The sequence below is a fragment of the Herpailurus yagouaroundi genome, unplaced genomic scaffold (assembly GCF_014898765.1).
Source record: "Herpailurus yagouaroundi ecotype Mexico unplaced genomic scaffold, PumYag 142, whole genome shotgun sequence".
NCBI classification, from domain to species: domain Eukaryota; kingdom Metazoa; phylum Chordata; class Mammalia; order Carnivora; family Felidae; genus Herpailurus; species Herpailurus yagouaroundi.
This window is the reverse complement of record NW_024412397.1, coordinates 19,905,504-19,925,830: the sequence shown is the minus strand read 5'-3', so window position 1 is coordinate 19,925,830 and position 20,327 is coordinate 19,905,504.

The following is a 20,327-nucleotide window of genomic DNA, read 5'->3' as shown; positions in this document are numbered from 1 at the left end:
AATGATCAAAGGAAAGAGGATGTCTTAACGGCTGCATTAAATTACTATGGAAATTGGCATTTTGAAATGAATTCAGGGTGAGACAGTAACAAAGAGCATCTACGAGTATAATATGGGTCACATTGTAAGGCCAGTGAATAATTCTCAAAGAGAGAGTAGTCGTGATCAAGCTGAGATTCTTCTATCTTTCATTTTTCCTTACATTTATGTCACGTATAGAAAGATGGGCTTCACTGAAACACCCGAGTGAAGTAAGACGCTTTAATAAGATTGTGTTCTTTGGAAGATACGGGAAATATTCAATACCATAAAAAAAAAAAAATAGGTAAATATCCTTATAAGAAGAGCTGGTTGAAAGACTGCATCAGTCTATAGTTCCAGCTTTAACAATAACTAAATATTATTAAACCAATTTTAAAATGAATTTTTTTTGCATGGAAGCAAAAAATTTTGAGACAATCTGACTTTGATGTAAACATTTTGTATTAATAAAAAAAATAAAGCACAAATGAGAGCTAGTCTATCCTTGAATGGAAAAATGGAAAAGAAAACAATAATTTGAGTTGCTTAGCATTAGGATCTGATTTTCAAGATGTTTTCTATGTATTTTTTCTATCAATAGTTGTTAATCTAATAATCCTTTTTATGTGGGTTTTAAAAATCATGATTAAGTGATTTTACTGAAGTTATAAAACTAATGTTTTTATAAATTGTCAGAGTATCTGATGAAAAGTGAGGATAAAAAAACAAGTCAGATAATGATATGGGTATTTGTCTCCCTAAACCAGATATCCAAAGGCTGGCTGAATGTTTTCCTTGTTGCATGAAAGTTTTGGTCCCTGCTGTAGAGCTAACCCGGATTTCTCCAGTTACCACCATGAAGCCATGAAAGGTTTCTTTCTCAGAACTTTTTAGAAGGAGGAATGAGTGCTTCATAATTGGTTACTAGCACAAAGTACTCGCAAGAAGAACAAAATCCTCCATGAAACACTTAAAACTTAGACCTTAGGCAAGGGGAGCATTAGAAGGATAAGTTAAAGTTTACTTTTGAATTCAGTGGGGGTACCTTGGGGTTTCTTTTTAATCCTTGATACATACTTGAAATGGACATCTGTTGACAGAAAGTAAGATGTTTTAATTTGGATGACCTTGATTTGGTGAGTATTCTAGAGGAAGCCTTTTGGTGGCAGTTATATCCATTTTGGGTGTACCCGTGTTTTATAACTTTGTTGAGTACTATCTCCAAGTCATTGCCAGAGGTTTAGAAATATACTTTCTGGACTATTAAAAGGAAAACCTTCCCAGGAACATCCTGAGGACCAGTTGCCATCAGAGTCTATGTGACTGCTGGTTATCACTATGTTATCTATGGGATAGGAATAGGGACAGCAGCACGACAAACCTTAGAAGTCATCCCTACATGGCTAACCGTATTCTTTGCTCATGATTGTCCCCCAATTCCTGCACGGTTTTTAATGCACAAGCCAGTAAGGACCTCTGTAGCTATAGTGAGCTTGATAATTCTACATTGCCATGGGTCAGTAAATTTAACTTTGCAAGTGTGTATGAGCAAAGTTCTGATAAACACTTAATCTTCATCAGTGTTTCTTAGTCCTGGTTACATATTGAAAATTATTTGTTGTTTACATTTTAGAAAATATTCAGATGTAGGAGCATCAGACCAACTGAATGAAAATATGGTGGTCACACCCATTCTCCTGCATTTTAATAAGGCTCTACTGGTCATTCCAATGCACAGTTAAGTTTGAAAAGTAGTACCCTGTAAGGTCTCATGAGGCAGAATATATAAACAACATTAAAATAATGAAGGGCTATTTTTCTGGTGCTCTCACTCATCAATCAACTGTGGAACACTCATTCAGTAGATGGTATAACATTAGTCTGAAAGAATTAATACACTTCTAGGAGTGCTCCATTTATACCATAACTTGAAGACCCAATAATTTCAAGCTGCTGGAACAAGAGCATAGTTGTCAGAGTATAGATGGATATTTCACAGATATAGTGGGAATACCCAGAATGGCTTTGCAATGTGTCCAAACGGCTTTGCCCTGTTGACTCCATTTGCTGGTTTTGACCTAGTCTGAAGACTTAGCAGGTGCTTTCTACACCTCACCTTCCTCATCATCAATGGCTCGTCAGTCTCTGAGGAATCATTTGACCCCAGAGAACTGCTGGGCCGTGGAATGAACAGCCATGCAGCCCTTTAAAAATACTGTATGCACCTCCAGGTCAAAATGTCTTTCATTCACGTACTGCAAGAGGCTACATTTTCATTCCAAGAACGACTTTTGATTTTTTTAAACTATGTTTTCAGAATGGAAAAAATGTGGAAAGATACGGTCTTCTGGGGGAGTAGATCATCCCTGGGAATGACTTGGAATGAGTTTTCCTGATGAGTTATGAGAGCATGAAGACATATCCTGTTTTCCTTCTCCATTCTGAGAGATTTCACATAGATGCCTATTTGCTCCAACTCATTCATTCTGTTTGCACTCCTTTTTCTAAGACATCTGAAAGGAAACATTGGCTCAGAGGTTCCATCCCAGGTGTGATGAGGATTTTTGGAAGGATAGTTCTTGTAGAATGTGATTATTGCCTGCATTTCATTTTTCCTTTCTAAGGAATTCCAGAATGAGTGATCCACTCTCCACATCCCAGATGTTGTTGTAAACCAGAATTTTGGAACATTTGAACTAAAATGCAATCCCCTAAAGTTCAACTGAGTCCCAGCTCTCAAACCAAATGCTGACAAAAATGTATTTGTGCAACGGTTCACATGACTTCCTCAGTGCACTGCGTTCCGGGCTGTGTGACTCAGTCCCAAATGAACTGACACACCGTACTGTAAATTTTATAACAACCAAACACCAGGATGCTAGAAACGAGGCCCTGGTTCATGTGTTTTGAAAGAAGGAAGTTCTGGAAACATCCTTCAATGTTGATTTTTATAAGACCTTTAAGCAATGTTGTTTAAAAAAACACCTAGAAAAAAACCTAAAAAGTTCAAGTCTGTTAAAAAAAGTTTCCTGCATAGCATTGGCGATCATTTCAGTAAGACTAGTATTTTGAAGAACACATCTTAGGGGATGGATATTAGTCATTATTATCTCGTCCAAATTTAAGCAGATCATTTTGGGAAATGTAAATATCCATGATTTAAAAGCATTCAAGAGACAGGCCAATTCATAATTAATAAAAAATGCTTTTGAAGGTTTACATGCAATCTTCAATGTCAGAATTTAACGCGTGCAGATCTCAGTTTTCCATTCCTCCTTTTGCCCCCCATTCACCTGTGTTTGTCTAATGGAAACCAGTTACTACAGCTCTGGTTACACATCTGTTTCATGCATGTGCGATTACAAGCCGTTTTAGCAACTAGTAAAACTACAGGTGTCTGGGTTTTAATGTAACCATTTTAAAAGAGCAGTTCATGGGCCTCTGATTATTATTTTTTATAGCTGGCAGTGTTCCTACCATCGCCTGCCAGCTCAGGAGTTAAACGTAACTCTGTTGTTCTCTCATCTGGTAGAATCTCTGAAACCATTTGTAAATTGATTTTTTAAACTCTGAATCCATACTTCTGAGTACAGCTATCATTGTATTCTGCACGACAACCTCTACTGCTGTTTCCACATGTGTCTCCAGCAACAAAAAACGAACTGGCTTTTGAGTGCTGGGTGTTAGAGTACTAAGTGTGTGTATCTCTTTGGCTTGCTTACTCCTATAACATAATAAAGACTGCAATTACCATCACATCACTTTGATAAGTAATGTTGACACATGGTTTCATAACAGCTGTAGACTGTCCATCGGTGCCCTTACAATCAGAGGTTCAGTTCTGTATGAACGAAAAATTTGATTTGGAGATTTCTTCATTTTACCTCTCATCATCTAAGTGCAGCTGGAAGATATAAAAGTTCCAAGAACTATTGTAACAACTACTGAAATCCATTATTTACAAATCAAATACTCAAAGAACCCATTCATCTGCTCTTAGAAGAGAAAGGTGTGTACAAATTACAAGGGGAGAAGACTGACTTGCAGATTAGTCTAATTAAATGACATTGGGGTTTAAAATTTGTAAGAATCCTGGACAGTGCCACCAGACTCAGCACACATTATAGGAGGTACAAGTCAAAATCAATTACGAATTTGACTTTGCTGCATGGTAATAGAGACACGTCGCACTGCTATATTTAAAGCTCCGGTGACATTTCTATTACAAATATAGGCATCATTTTCCAGGGATTTATTGCTTAGCCATAACAATTTTTAGACAGGATCATTTATGAAATTCTAGGACTTGGGTCCCAAACAAGATATTTTTATTTACTTCTTTTAAATTAATAAACAGAGATTAAATGTTCCGGATGAATGAAAACAAATTAATAGTGGTAATTGTGAAAGTTTCCTTTATTAAATAAAGTTTAGCTGTTTCACAGAAGCATTGGAGACTGTAGTTAATTTCCTGGTAATATATTTTCATTTGCCCTTTATCCATAACAGCATGATGATGTTTCTATGGCAGAGATGGAACCTAGGATTGATGACACCCCAAACATTTTAATCCTCCATATGCTAATTAGTTACTCCAAATTAGAGAAAAATTTCCTTCTATCTTACGATAGCTTTAAAACACAAAATAAATGAAGACACACTATCTAGGATACATGGGAATTTGACTTTGGCTTTATTTTGAATGCTGTTTTAAATCCCTGATTAAAATCCTCAGTAGTCATAATTTTTAAGGTGCTCCAAACTCTGTTTCCAGCTTCCCTTTCCTCCTCAGTTTCCACTGCTTCTCTTTATGAGTCCTACATACAGCTAAGCTAACTCCCAGCAGCTTCTCAGACACACCCCCAGCCCCCGTTGAACCACCACTGCCTCCAAAAATGTTTCCTGATCTTCCTCACATAAGTAACTTCTTACCCATGAACATCAAATATACTTGTTTTTTATACAGTAGCTACTTATGTATGTATTATCTGTGTCCTGTATACCAAAGAGGCACTCAATCATAGTGTGTTGGTCACATAAATAAATGAATTAATAAATATCTCCCATTGGAGACATCTCTTTTTGGACTTGTGCTTTCTTTTAGGGTCAGGCAATAGATAACAGAGTATGACAGAGAAGTATGTTATGTAGCTAGGTAACATGTATGTTAACACTGTATCCCAAATCCTAACCCCTCTCAAAGTTAATCACATTTTGAAAAAAGTATAATGGAAGCAAATTTGATTCTCTTTCATAGGTCAGACTCTTCTTATTCTTCAAGCCTAGAAATACTACCTTGCATTATAATGTATCTGAAATGGCATCCTTACCTGGCCCCTGCCCTTCCTGCATTATCTCTTGACAGCAAATATTTTCCTAACAGTCTCTTTGATTCCAACCTGATCCATCCTTCTTGGGCTGTCAGAATGAACTTCCTACTATTCAGATGAGAGGATGTCAGTCCCCTGCTTAGACATCTTTGATGACTCAGAGTAAACTTCTGGTGGTCTACACATACACTTCAGATCCCTTTCTCTGTCATTCAGTGCTTTCCATCCTCTGCTCTCAGGGTGCCTTCCCCTGCTCCATTCCCTCACTTCCCACCATGACAAACTTCGCCCTCCTGGAAAATTCCATTCTATGTCCCTTCTATAGACAGCAGCACCTTTCCTCCCTTTTCCTCCTCTGATCCTTTCAGTCAGAACATATTGCATTTCAATTATATCTGTTTTATACACCTATCACTGTGCCAAGCCCTGTGGTGAGTACTTGCATTTTCATCTCTACCAGATTACATGTATACTCCTTGAAAATAGGAACCGTATCGCCACCATGTTTGTATCTCTTTGCATCAATAATGTTTTCTCATGTGGCTTTTTACACAGTAGTTCATCGCCTTGTGATGAATTCACTCACACCTTTTAGGTGTATAATGTACTTTAATGAGAATTGTATTCCTAGGATAAATAAATAGCTTCAGAAAATTCTGATCAACAATCATAAGTTAATAATATCTTTAATTGATGAAGATTGAATGGTTGGCAGATTTGAGTGAATTACCTCTGTGTCAGTTCTTTCTTGCATAAAATCTATTGATTAATTAGGAAAAAAGGAAGCTTGATATTTAATTTTTTTAACATTTATGTTTATTTTTGAGACAGAGAGAGACAGAGCATGAGCAGGGGAGGGGCAGAGAGAGACACACAGACAGACAGAGAGACACAGAATCCGAAGCAGGCTCCAGGCTCTGAGCTGTCAGCACAGAGCCTGATGCAAGGAAGTTTGATATTTAGCATCTAAATTCTTTTCTGGAATCTAGGGAAATTTGGAATCGAGTGGTCTCTGTATGGGTAAGTATAATAGTACCTTTAGTGCTGGTACTTTTATTTGGGTTTGGAAACTCAGGTGGAGTATAATACCTATGGAGTAAGTGATGATCTCATTCTCTATGGCAATAATCTACCTTTCAGAAAAGGTCAAACAAGCTCCTTTATTTTTTTTTTATTAACCTTTTTATTTTGAAACAAGCTCCTTTTGTAGAGAACAAAAGTAGGCTTGAATTTAACTTTGCTGGTTGTCTGGACTGTAAAAATGAAAGTATAAGCCAAGCCATCAAATGAAAAGAAACAGGGGGTCTCTTTCATTTGGAAGAGAAATTGTAAAACACTGTTCACACCAGGCATTTATTCATTTTTATATTTAATACATTTTAAGAGTTGCTATTGCAACTATAATATTTTAAATAAGTGTGTGTGTGCGTGTGTCTGTATGTGTGTGTGTGTGTGTGAGAGAGAGAAAGAGACTAAGGCTAAGATTCTGAACGTAGGATGGATAGCTAATTCTCAAGATGCAAAAACCCAAGCACTTTTACATATAAAGTCTTGTATCGGTAAAGTTTTACACCTCCCTAAGGAGATATTCTAGCACATGCCTAATGTTAGATTTCTACAGAGGGAAAGTGAACATTCCTGTAGGTGGGACAGAACTTGTCAATGACATTGGAGGTGAGGATAGGGGCATTATTTTAGCCTGATAATCCTGGAAATTCTGCATTATGGCATTTGGCAGTATGAAACTGTGCTCCATTTATCTTACAGATAGGAATACAATATCCAGAGAACGAAAATAACTTCTCTAGACAGGGGCCAATTTGGACCAAGAGTTGTAATTTTCTCAATGCCCAATTTTTATCATAGCTCATTCTTCTCGCCATTATAAATTTGGGGGTTTTCCTCCTTGGTAAACACTGTGATCTATCCCTTTAATTGATTTTATTCCCTTCTGAGCTTGGCAGCAAGTTGGAGGTAAGCACAGCTGCCTGACTGCTGAGCATGCTTCCAGATGCTTTCAGATTGAGACAGAAGCTCTTTTATCCTGTAAACTCCAGCTGAATCAGGAGGCCAGAGGTCAGGACTACCTGTACACATTTTCTTTAACATCTCCAGCCAGCTTTGCTGACAGAATTGTATGGTTCCACATGCCCTAATTCAAGAGAGATTTATTTATCCAGGGATTCTTGGTGAACTACAGCATGTTGGAAGTATCACGAAGCTCTATAAGTGAGTCAACTAGACCTAATTTCAAAGAAGGTATTACTTTGCATATTCTTTAGAACAGTGCTATCCAACAGAACTTTCTGTAATTATGGAGACATCCCGTATTGGCGCTATTCAATATGGTAGCCATTAGCAACATGTGACTGCTGAGCACTTGAAATGTGGCTAGGGAGAATGAGGAACTGAATTGTAAATTTTATTTAAATAGGCACATGTGATTAGTGGCTACCATACTGGACACAGCAGCTGTATAATAAATATGTGGTTGAAATATTACAGGGACAAAAGTTTTATAAATGGTTGATAGTTATTAGAAATAACTAGTATTTCTTATATTTAATAACTGACATATATATTCCTTGATAAATCAATGTAATGGGATGAGTAATAATGATCCATGTGATATATGGCTGAATTATTCATTGAAACTATAGTGTTGCAGTCAAATAATGAACCTGTTTCCAACATTTCTGTTATTTTAGAGCATCGGATCATGTTTTAGAGAACAAAAGGATCTGGAAGCAGAGGATTTAGATATGAGTTTGGCTCTAACCTTGGGCAATTAAAAATATTTATTTGAATTTATGTTCTTTTCTTTTTAATATTGCCAGCCTCCTTTTCATTTTCTCTTCCTTTCTGTATCGGTTAGCTATTACCTCATTAATGCTGCATAAAATCCACTCCAAAATGCAGTGGCTAAATAGAACAGTCATTTCTTCTAGTTCGTGCACCTGTGTTTGGCCAAACTGCAGATATTTAGTAGATCTAGGCAAGGCTCAACTGGTGTTGGCACAAGCTGCAAGTGAGTCCGGATCTGCTCCATGTGTCTAGCATATTCCTGGTCCCTGGGGGCTGGCTTGAACGTGTTATTTTCATGATGATGGTAGAAATGCAGAAGACAAGTCCAATTGCTCAATCTCTGATAATTTCAGTTCTGCTAACATCTCATGACCTCATAAGATGATCTCATAATCAAGTCACATGATCAAACCCAGCATCCATGGAAGAGAATATAAAACTACTCCCATAGGGGTACAAGGAGAGAGTGAATATTTTCCAGTCATCTAATTGCTTGGCCACACTCCCTAAAACCCCACCTTCCCAAATGAATTGGTATCTACCACTCGATAAGCTCAGTGTTCATTTGTAAAAGAAGAATAATAGTAATAATGCCACTTCACGGCATTATCTTAGAATTGCTTAAAATCTTAGACAAAGAGCTGTTTAAAAACTAAACTATAGCAAGTGAAAAAATAGCCATAATTATTTTAAGGACTATTATTCCCCCATCATAGTTGCCACTTTATAAACAGAACAAACTTTAAAAAATACATTTCCTTATCCTACTCTGGATGATGAAATTTAACTTAAACCTATAATTTTCTATACCCAATGAAAGAACTCATCCATTGACATTAAAGGAAACAAGTCAGTTACCTGCTAGAATGGATATTGTTACTGAGTCTCCAGTATTCATTCTATAGCTTAGAAGTAAGAGGCAGCAGTGTGGTTATAAAAACTGACCCCTGCTTAAAGAACGGACCAGGTTGGTCTAAGGATAGTCCCATTCTTTTTGTTAGTGCTTTGTTTGGAAATAAATGTGTAATGTGGTTTTATCTAGTGAGATCCAGCTAGAGGCTATTGGAGGCTTCTCCTTAGAAGAAGGAGTTTTTCTTAGAAGAGAAGTTTTCCTCTCTTGAAAGAGTTGTGGGAAACCATTCTTTCTCCCGCTAAATGTGAGTGAAGAAGCAATTTGTTGTTGTTGCCGTTAGTAGGTATCCTGCAATTCTGGGTCAGAGAAAGGCTGAGTTAAGAGAATCACAGAGAAATAAAACTGCAGCCCTGATAGGACTTTGCCCATAGGGTATTCTACCTATGAACTTTGAATTATGTGATTTATTAATTGTGCTAATCATTTAAACCTCCTTGAGTCAGCATTATGTGTCTTCATTCTCTTTTAATTATACATGCTACTTCATTAATTCCTTCCCCATTCATTCATTCATTCATTTGTTCATCTAATATGATCACATGAAGGTCAGTAGAGCACATAGGCCATTCTGAGTATTAGGAAAGATGCAAAATAAATTTAAGAAATGAATTTTTAGCAATTTTGCATAAAATTGTGAAGTGAATTTATGCTTTAACAAAATCCTCTATTTCAAATACTTGGCAGCTAAAGATGGAATTTAAAAAAAAAGAAAACCAAAATGATATAGCTAGGTACAAAAATGAGTAAACATATCTGTAGATCACAAATAAAACAGGAATATAAAGAGTGATCAGGAATAGAAATGCAGACCTGCCAGACTCTGTCTCTGGAAGCAGACAGAGGCAGCTTGGAGCCTACTGCATCAAGACAGAGGGCAGATCTAGCCAAGCCTACAGCTTGAAGCCAGGAACTGAGGTAGGCCCACCACCTTCTGAAATGAGATAGAAAAAAAGTTATTGCTGACTCACTGCCTGAAGTCATAGCTTTATGGGACTCTATGGGCCCAGACAGACAAGCAAAAACACTGCCTCAATGCAAGGAACTGAGCCAACCCATCTTATGATTAGATTTGAGGTATCTGAAATCACGATAGAGCATGAGAAAGGATAACACTCATATCACCTGGAAGTTGACTATGTGGCAGTCTCAACAATTGACTGGAAAGGGAGAACCCAGGAAGATAGACAAAAAGAGAAAAGGAGATAGAACACAGGGAGAATAGAAAAAAATTCTGCATAAAAAAATATCCAAAACAAGAAAATAAATCTAACGCTAAACAAAAGAATGAAATCGCCAAGCAGAACAGGGATTAATTTAATGGTATAGTCAGTAAAAGACTAAAATGAGAATATTTAGAATGTTTAAGGAGATAAATGAAAGACTCTATTCATTAAGAAGAAAAGATTATGAAACAAAGGCAGACAGAATTGAAACAGGGATAGGAAGTTATAAAAAAAATAGGGATCTTACAGATAAAATTATAGGTACTTAAATAAAAGTAAAGCTCAGTAAAGGTAGTAACATCTGTAAGTGGACAATTGGGGTTTTAGATGATGATACTGACTAATAGCCCACATCTCATTACCAGAGCTTTAAGAAATAGATGTACCATGGCTTTCATTCTCTATTTCAGAGCATAGAGAAGGAAGAAAAACTGCAACTTTGATAGAAATATTAAAAGGAGAGTAAAGGAAGAAATATAAATTAATCATACTCATTAACATAGTTGCATGCATCCTAAATAAAATAATATCAAATTATATCTACTAGTGTATTTTTTAAAAACATGAACAAGCAGAGATTACTTTAGGAATATAAGACTTATTTAACATCAGAAAATATAGTAATGTAATTTGCATGAGCTGATGAAGAGATAAAAAGAATGTGATTATCTTAATAGATGCAGACAAAAGTTATAAAACTCTACATTTAAAAAACAAGAACAAAATACGGAACTCAGAGCAAGTTAGAAACAAAAGGATACTTTCCAAACTGGAAAAGTGAACTATGAAAAACTTTGAGCAAACATCATATATCTGTGAACCGTTAATTAGAAGTCTTTCACTATGGTTTGGAAAAAGGCAACAGTGGATGCCCACTATAAATACTCTTCAGTACTCTTTACTGGCAGTCCTAGGCAGTGCAATAAGACAAGAAAAAGAAATATGAGTAAATATAAATATACACATTGGAAGGGAAGAGACACCTGTTCTTATTTTAGGTAATATAATTGTTCTGTATAGAAAAATCAAGAAACTTTATAGACAGATCATTAGAACTAACTAGAGCTAGGAGATTTTAGAAAGGTTGTTGGATAAAACATCAATATACAAAGATTGAGCAATGTTTCTCTCCACATGAAATAACCAATTAAAATATAATTAAACATGAGACATTCTAACTAGTAAAAAATACTATAAAGTAACTAAAAATATATTTAACTAAAAATGAGCAAGATCTTTATGGAGAATCTTACAAACATTATTGAAAGACACAAAAGAATGCCTGAATAAAAAGATAAACCAAGATCCTGGATAAGAAAAATTAAGATTGTAAAGACATGAATCCCTATCTCCACAATTGATCTATGAGTTAAGTACTATTTCAATAAAAAAATCTCAACACATGATTCTGAAACTACTAAGACACATACACAAAACACAAGAAAAATTAGTGTAATTCCAAAGAGTAATAAAATAGCAGAGCTAGCTAGACTAGTTCAATAAATACGGCTATACTCATTGGATTTCCATGAAATGAGATGCTTAAAGATACCAGTGCTTAAAAATAAATTCTAGGGGGGATTAAATATCCAAATGTTAAGGAAATCTAATACCTTCAGGAAAAAAAAGAAATCTATCTTTGTGAGGGCAGATATCTTCCTTAAACAAATTGCAGAAAACATAGATCATAAAGGAAAAGATTTATGACAATACTAAAGTGTCAAGTTATCATGAATAAAAGACACCCAAAAGAAAAAACAACAACAACAAAAAATAAATAACCAGACACTGGGGGAAGATATTTGCAACTCAATAACTAACAGTTACTATCCATGGTACATAATGAGGTCCTACAAATCATTGAGAAAAATAATCTAGTATAAAAATAGGCAAAGGATATGAACAATCAATTCACAGAATAAGTAACCCAAAAAGTCAATATATACATGAAAACATGCTAATGTCACCAGGAACTATTAGTATACCAATTAAAAACCAATCAGATAAGTAAGAAACAATTTGACAAGGAAATGAGGTAACAGGAATTTTCAGGATTTGTTAAAACCACTTTTGAGAGAAATTTGTCAGTCCCTAGTCAAGTTGAAGAGAATACCATCTCTGATTTATTTTTGCATATGTGTATCACAGAAACTCTCATACTTTTGTACAAGGAAACCTATATAAGAATGTTAATACGCTATTATATATCACTGTGGTTTGCCACAGGGAGGATGGGTTTTAAAAGTCGATGTTTTTATACAAAAGCAGTCCTTGTAGCTCTTAAAATTAATGTATTTGAGTACCATGCAATTAATAATTAAATTTTAAGAACATTCTAAATAACAAAAGAAACAAGTGTAGAATAACGTATACACGTTATAGGAAAGTGGGATAGAGAAACAATAATTAGGCAGGCTTTGATATTTTAAAGATTATTTACATTATTTATTGAAAAGATCAGAAACAAGTGTAAAGGTATTAAGATTTGACACAGCTGGTGGAGAAAAGGGAGTTCCATATTCTCTGTTATTTGCTATGTCTGATCTATTTCATGGAGAATATGAAGGAGAGGGGGTAAGATTTTCAGGATGGAGTGATGAATATGGATTTGTGAATGAAGAAAACATTGGAGTTCAAACAACATTACAAATAATGAGATTTCTGACAAAATTGTTGCCTGACTTCATGAGGTGTGTTTTTCCATGTCTTCCTCCTGTCCGTCACCTTCACCCACGTCCAGCTGAATAGACACTTCTGGATTCGGACAAGTGGGGAAGGAGAAAATCGGTATTTCCAGGCACACTCTCTTTAGTGTGTGTGACTGGAATTCATTTGTCAAGACTATAGAAACAAAAGGTATTTTCAGGTAGTAATTTGTCTTACTGTTAAGGGGCTTTCATGGGCACTGACAACGTTATAGGAATGTTTGAGCATCTTAGGGAAAAATAATAGAAGAGTCCACAAGCTTCGTGGGAAAGATTGGGAAATAGAGGTTTGTATCAATGTCTCTGAAAAAAAGAGATGCAGAGAGAATTCATGATCTCCTCACGCCTGCTCAGTCAGATATGGCAGGGCCAGGGGATAAGCCTGGTTCTCCTCATGGGTCAGTTCAAGTGTTCTTCCCACGGGTGACAATCCTCTATGCAGTACTGCCCCGTGTTAGGTCAGGCTCTAATCCAAATACTTGGAGGAGGCAAGCTGAGCCAACTCTGGATGCCCAGGCAGTGTATTTTGGTAGCAAGAACACGGGACTTAAAGTCATCTATCTGTTTTGAGTCCTGGAGAGACTACTTACTGGCTTATAGCGTTGTCTTCTTCTTCCATAGAATGGAGTTGCATGAAAAACATGTATCCAGGCAGAGATTACTTCTTGACCTCATACTTTCAGGTCCAGGTATAGTTCATGTCGCTTGTTCTAGCCATAGAACAAGAGCAGAAGTTACATATATCATTTCCAAGCCAAGGAGCTTAAATGCATAAATGCTTATTCCACTCCCTCTTTCCCCATCTGCTAACTGGATGCAGAAGATTTGAAGACTACAGAAAGGTGAAGTGACAGGCGAAAAAGCCTGGATCACTGAATCACTTCACGGATGACTCTCCACCAATCAGGAACGCCTGTATGAGGCTGTAAGATAACAAATAAATAAGATCCATTGTATTAAGTTGCAAAAATTTTGGTATTTGTTGTGGCTGCTGGCATTACCCTAACTAGTGCAAGTTCGATGACTTTTAATGTGTCCTTCACTTTTCTGTGCATCAGTTTCCTGCAAAGAGAACAATAGTCCCTAGCTTTATACAGGATTATTGTAGGTTTCCAATGTGATGTAAAAAGGTGCTTTATAAACTATAAGATGGCATTATTACTATCTCTGAAGCAAATTGAGGGCAGCCACTTAGAGCTCCACAATTTAAATATCCCCCTAGTGATTATAGGGAGCAGAATAGGAATCATTCTGCAGCTGCCAACAAAATGGAATCAACTTTAGCATTTAATCACATCGCTCTCTGTAATTCCTTAAACTTCATGCTTGCCTCGCGTTAGTGACACCTTTTCAATCAGTCAATCAATCAATCAATCAATCAATCAAATAATCTATAGTTCTTCGGTACCTGCAGTGCTCAGAGTATGCAGTTAAGCTGTTCCTGATTTATATCCATTTAGTTCCAATGACTAATATTGGCCTTGATGTCTGTTTCCCAATTTATGGAGAAAAGGATGAAGGGCATACAAAATAAGATAAAATTAGCCATAATCCCACTTCAGTGATAATCACACATGGAGGTGAATATGTTTTGCCTTTTGTTTTCTATACATATGTAAAATTTTAATGCAATAATGGGGACCGTAGTCCACATACAGCCTTGCAAATACGCCTTTTCACTCAAAATATCATGGACTTTTTTTGCAAGTCAATAAATACAGAACTACATAATCATTTTTAGTCGTTATAAGGATTTTACTATTTGGATATTTGACTATTCAACCAACTATTGATAAACATCTAGGTCACTTAGTGATTTTCAATCTTACAAATGACACTGCAACATTATTTTTTGTGTGCAGGTACAGATCCTTGGCATATCTGTTTGACTAATCCCTCAGGGAAAAAATCCTAACATTTGCATTTCTGCATTAAAATACGTGCACGTTTTTAAGTTTTTTTTTTTTAATTTTTTTTATTCAAGTGCCCAATTACTCCAGAAACAGTTTTGCCTTTCTATTTTCCAATAAGGCTAAGTATTTACCTTTCTATTTAAAATTCCCTGTATATGAGAAGGTGAAAAGGCAATTAGCACCCTGTGCAGTGTTATTTATTTATTTTGGCCTTTACACCTTAGAATATATCCCAAGATGTCCTCACTTCCCTCTCCATGCTCCCCCTCCAGGAACTGAGCCCTTGTGCAGTTCCTTTGCTGCTGATAGGTATCCACGAAACCTGTGTACCCAGATTCTACTCCATACAAAGTTATTCTTTGCCTCTTAATCCCATCTTTTTTCTCCAGCAAAGCTGTATTGCTCATGGTGAAGGTTTATCTCATCTAATATTTAGGAGTGCCTTCTTTTAACTTAGGTAATTCACACTACGTGAATGTCATTCAACTGGCTTCATGGGTTAGCTCTCCCAACAGGCTTTTCCTAAAGGATCATTTTGGTGAAAGACTTCCTTCAGTTCCAAATACAAAGTTGTAGCTATACAACAAGGCCTTACTTATAAGTATTTTGGAATTTATATTCATGCCAGTGAGTGTCTTCCAAGCTACCAATAAAAAAATATCTAACAGCTCCTTTCTGAGTGGCTAATCGTTGTGTTTTATAGGCCAGAACAGGCCTAATCAATAAATAATGCATTAATCAGTTGCAACATTTTTCATGATGTGGAGGTTATAATCAAGATGATCATTGTTAAGTGATGCTGATCTCCCATTGCACATGCGATAGTTATTTCTTCTCTGACAAAACAAAGAAAATGCAATCTAGCACTCACGAATTTTATAATTCAAATGAAACAACACAGATAATAAATGCAGAAAATGGTATAGGAAATAAGTATATTCAAAATTAATATACATAAAACATCTCAACTGTCATATTTCACTGACTGAACTGTATATTGACCCTCTCTTGGTGTGAAAATGCACTCTAGTGCAATTTACTGGTTATATCATACTACATGGAAAGTAAAAATGAATTAAAGATTTCTTTACATTTATTTTCATCAGTCTCTAGGTAAGTACAATTAAACAAGAATATAGAGGTAATTGTAGAATTCCCTACAATGTAAAATACATTCTGAACATAAATATGGCCCTTAATAGAATGTGGGCGTTTGTTAGACAAACTGGCATCATTTGTCAGAAACATTTAAACAGCTCTGTTCTCCCCCCAACCCAGCTTTATTGAGATATAGTTGACATATAACATTATTTAAGTTTAAGATGTACAGTGTTATTTGATATACGTGTATATTGTGAAACAATTACTGCAGTAAGATTAGCCAACACCTCTGTTACCTTACATAATTACTTTGAGTGTGTATGTGTGAGAACATTTAACGTCTACTCTCTTAGCAACTTTCAGTATATAATATGGTATTGTTAACTATAGTAACCATACGATACATTAGATCTTCAGAACTTATTCATCTTATAACTGGAGTTTTATACCCTTTGATCACCGTCTCCTACTTCCCTTACCCTACATTCCTGGGCAACCACCCATCTACTTTTGTTTCTATGAGTTCAGCTTTTTAAGAGTCCACGTGGAAGTGAGATGATGCAATGGGTGTCTTTCTCTGTCTGACTTATTAGCAAAATGCCCTTAAGCTTCATTCACGTTGTTCCAAATGGCAGGATTTACTTTTTTATGGCTAAATAATGCTCCACTTTATATTCATGTATACACAACACACACACACACACACACATGCACACACATATTGCATTTTCTTTATCCATTCATCCATTGAAGGATACTTAGGTTGTTTCTTTGGTTCTGTGTTTTTGATATTGTGAATGATGCTGCAGTGAACATCAAGGTCCAGATATCTCTTTGAAATAGTGATTTCATGACCTGAAGTGGATTGCTAGACCATAAAACAGTTCTATGTTTTATTTTTTGAGGAACCTCCATACTATTTTCCATAGTTCTTATACCAGTTTATATTCTCACCAACATGCACAGTAGATATCTCTTCTCTACAGCTCCACCAGCATTATTATCTCTTGTCTTTCTGGTAATAGCCATTCTAACAGGTGTGAAGTGGTATCTCACTGGTTTTCATTTGCATTTCCCTGATGATTGATTAATGATGTCAAGCACCTTTTCGTGTATCTGTTGACCACTTGTATGTTTTTGGAAAAATGTCTATTCAGGTCCTTTGCCCCATCTTCTTAACTGATTATGTGTCTTTTGCATTTTCTTTGCTGTTTTTTGTTTTTGCTATTGGGTTGTGTATGTTACTTATGTTTTTGGGATATTGAAACCCTTTATCAGATTGCGGTTTGCAAATATTTTCTCCCTCTTCATAGGTCGTCTTTTATTTTGTTGATTGTTTCTGTTGCTATATAGAAGCTTTTTAGTTTAATTTACTCCTACTTGTTGAATTTTGCTTTTGTTGCTTGTGCTTTTGGTGTCATATCCAATAATCATTGCCAGGACCCATGTCAAGAAGCTTTTTCTCTATGTTTTCTTCTAAGAGTTTTACGGTTTCATGTCTTACATATATGTCTTTAGTCCATTTTAATTTTTGTGAGTAATAAAAGTTAGGGATCTAATTTCATTCTTTTGTATATGAATATCGTTTCCCCACCACATTTATTAAAGAGACTGTCCTTTTCTCATTGAATGTTCTTGACTTCCTTATCAAATATTAGTTGACTGTATATGCATGCATTTATTTCTTTTTTTTAAACTTTAGGTTATTTTTTTTCTCTCTTTTCTTTTCTTTCTTTCTTTCTTTCTTTCTTTTTCTTTCTTTTTTTAATTTATTTTTTTTTTCATTTATATCCAAGTTAGCATATAGTGCAACAATGATTTCAGAAGTAGATTCCTTAGTGCCCCTCACCCATTTAGCCCATCCCCCCTCCCACAATTCCTCCAGCAACCCTCAGTTTGTTCTCCATATTTAAGAGTCTCTTATGTTTTTGTCCCCCTCCCTGTTTTTTATTATTTTTGCTTCCCTTCCCTTATGTTCATCTGTTTTGTGTCTTAAAGTACTCATATGTATTAAATAATATGATATTTGTCTTTCTCTGACTGACTAATTTTGCTTAGCATAATACCCTCTAGTTCCATCCATGTAGTTGTGAATGGCAAGTTTTCATTCTTTTTGATTACCGAGTAATACTCCATTGTATATATATACCACATCTTCTTTATCCATTCATCCATTGATGGACATCTGGGCTCTTTCCATACTTTGGCTGTTGTTGTGATAGTGCTGCTATAAACATTGGGGAGCATGCATTTATTTCTGGGCTCTTGATTCTGTTCCATTGGTCTATGTGTCTGTTTTTATGCCAGTAGCATACCATTTTGATTACCATTGCTTTGTAATATAGTTGAAATCAGGAAGTGTGATTATCTCTAGTTCTGTTCTTCTTTCTCAAGATTGCTTTGGCTATTTGGGGTCTTTTGCGCTTTTATATGATTAGCGTTATTTTTTCTATTTCTGTGAGAAATGCCACTGGAATTTTGACAGGGATTGAGTTGATTCTCTAGATGACTTTGAGTAGTGTGGACATTTTAGCAATATTAATTCTATCCATGTCTAATAAGATATCTAATGTCTTCTATCCATAAACAGGACATCTTTCCACCTATTTGTGTCTTTCTTCAATTTATTTTATCAATGTCTTTAAACAGTTATGTTCTTAATTATAAAACAATCTTTTAGCGGACTTAACTTGTTTACAATATTTGTAGACCTTTTACAGGAAACCTATTACTAAAAATCATTACTATTTCATAGTTTTTAGTTATGTGAGTTCTGCTATGTCTAGCTGGGTGAGAGGTGGTTAGAGTTTGTGATATTAAAATGTAATTCTTTGACTCATTATGGTAATGCAAGTAATCAGAGGAGTATTCATGGTTTTTGTATATGTGATAACAGATTTTATATCATGTAGGATATCAGTATCATCAATACTGTATTTTATTGAGAAAGGCAGTTAGAGATTGTGGTAGCAACCATAGAAACTAATACAGATTTTGGTAACTACCTGGAAGCAGGGTGCTGACATATTAAATACCTAAAAATGTGGGAGTGACTTTGAATTGGTAATGGGCAGAGGCTGGATGAATTTTGAGAAGGATCATAGAAAAAGCCTGAATTGCTTTGAACAGACTGTTAATAGAAATATGGATGTTACTCTCTCCACTACTGAGGACTCAGAAGAAAGGGAGAAGTCTGGTAGAGAAAACATATATCACCTTAGAGAATACCTGAATGTCATGAACAGACTGCTGGTAGAATTATGGTCATTACAGGCATTGCTGGTGAAGGCTCAGAAGAAAATCAGGAACATGCTGTTAGAAACTGGAGGACAGGAAATTTTTGTTCTACAGTGGTGGAAAGCTTAAGAAAATGTGTCCTGCAGTTATGTGGAAAGCAGAGCTTGTAAATGATTAACTTAGATATTTAGCTGAAAAGATTTCCAAGCAAAGTGTTGAAGGTGCGGTCTGGTTTCTCTTGTTGCTGAGAATAAAATGTAGGAGGAAATAGATAAACAGAGGGAAGACTGACAAACAAAAAGGAATCGTGGCTTGACCTGGGAAATGTTCAGCCTATCGAGATTGCAAAAGATGCTAGCATTAATCCATTCGATGCCAGGAAACCGGGGAGAGAAGAAACTGAGGTGTGACTGGAAAACCTTTTGTTAGGATCTCAAAAAGATTAAGAGGCCAGAGTATTCATTCACACAAAAGGCTCTTTGAGAAGATTAAGTATGTGACTCCTAGATCCCCTCAGCCAGCCCAACAGAAGCCAAAATAGAAATGGGATGATCCAGGACAGACTTGTAGGAAAGCTGTGTACAGAGTGACAAACATGGGAGACCACAAAGTTCTTAATAAATTTACACCACCAGAAACACTGTCAGTTTGTACTGAAGGGGACAGAGAGAATACAAAGTGAAAAAAGGCTGTTGAATCCCTAACACTTTATAGGCAGGAAATGGGTTGATAAAACCCTTCAGTTACAAATAAGTGTTACCTCTCCTGAAGACTCAGGGCTTCCTTCCATGTGGTCTCTGTACCTCAGCCAGATTACTGTTGATCACTTGGGACATGGCATGTCTCAGCTTAGAATTGAAAATGGATACCCTCAACCTAAAGAATAATGCCTCAGCCTGGCACCCAGGGTTCTTTACGATCTAGCCCCAACTTACATAAGCAGCTTCTGGTTCAGAAAACAGTTTTTGAAATTCTTCCATGAATATTGCTTATCACAACTTCCAGACCTGTTCCCGTGCCATTTACCACACTGGGAATATATGTCCCAATCCTCTCTCTCTCCTAAGTCCACACCCAAC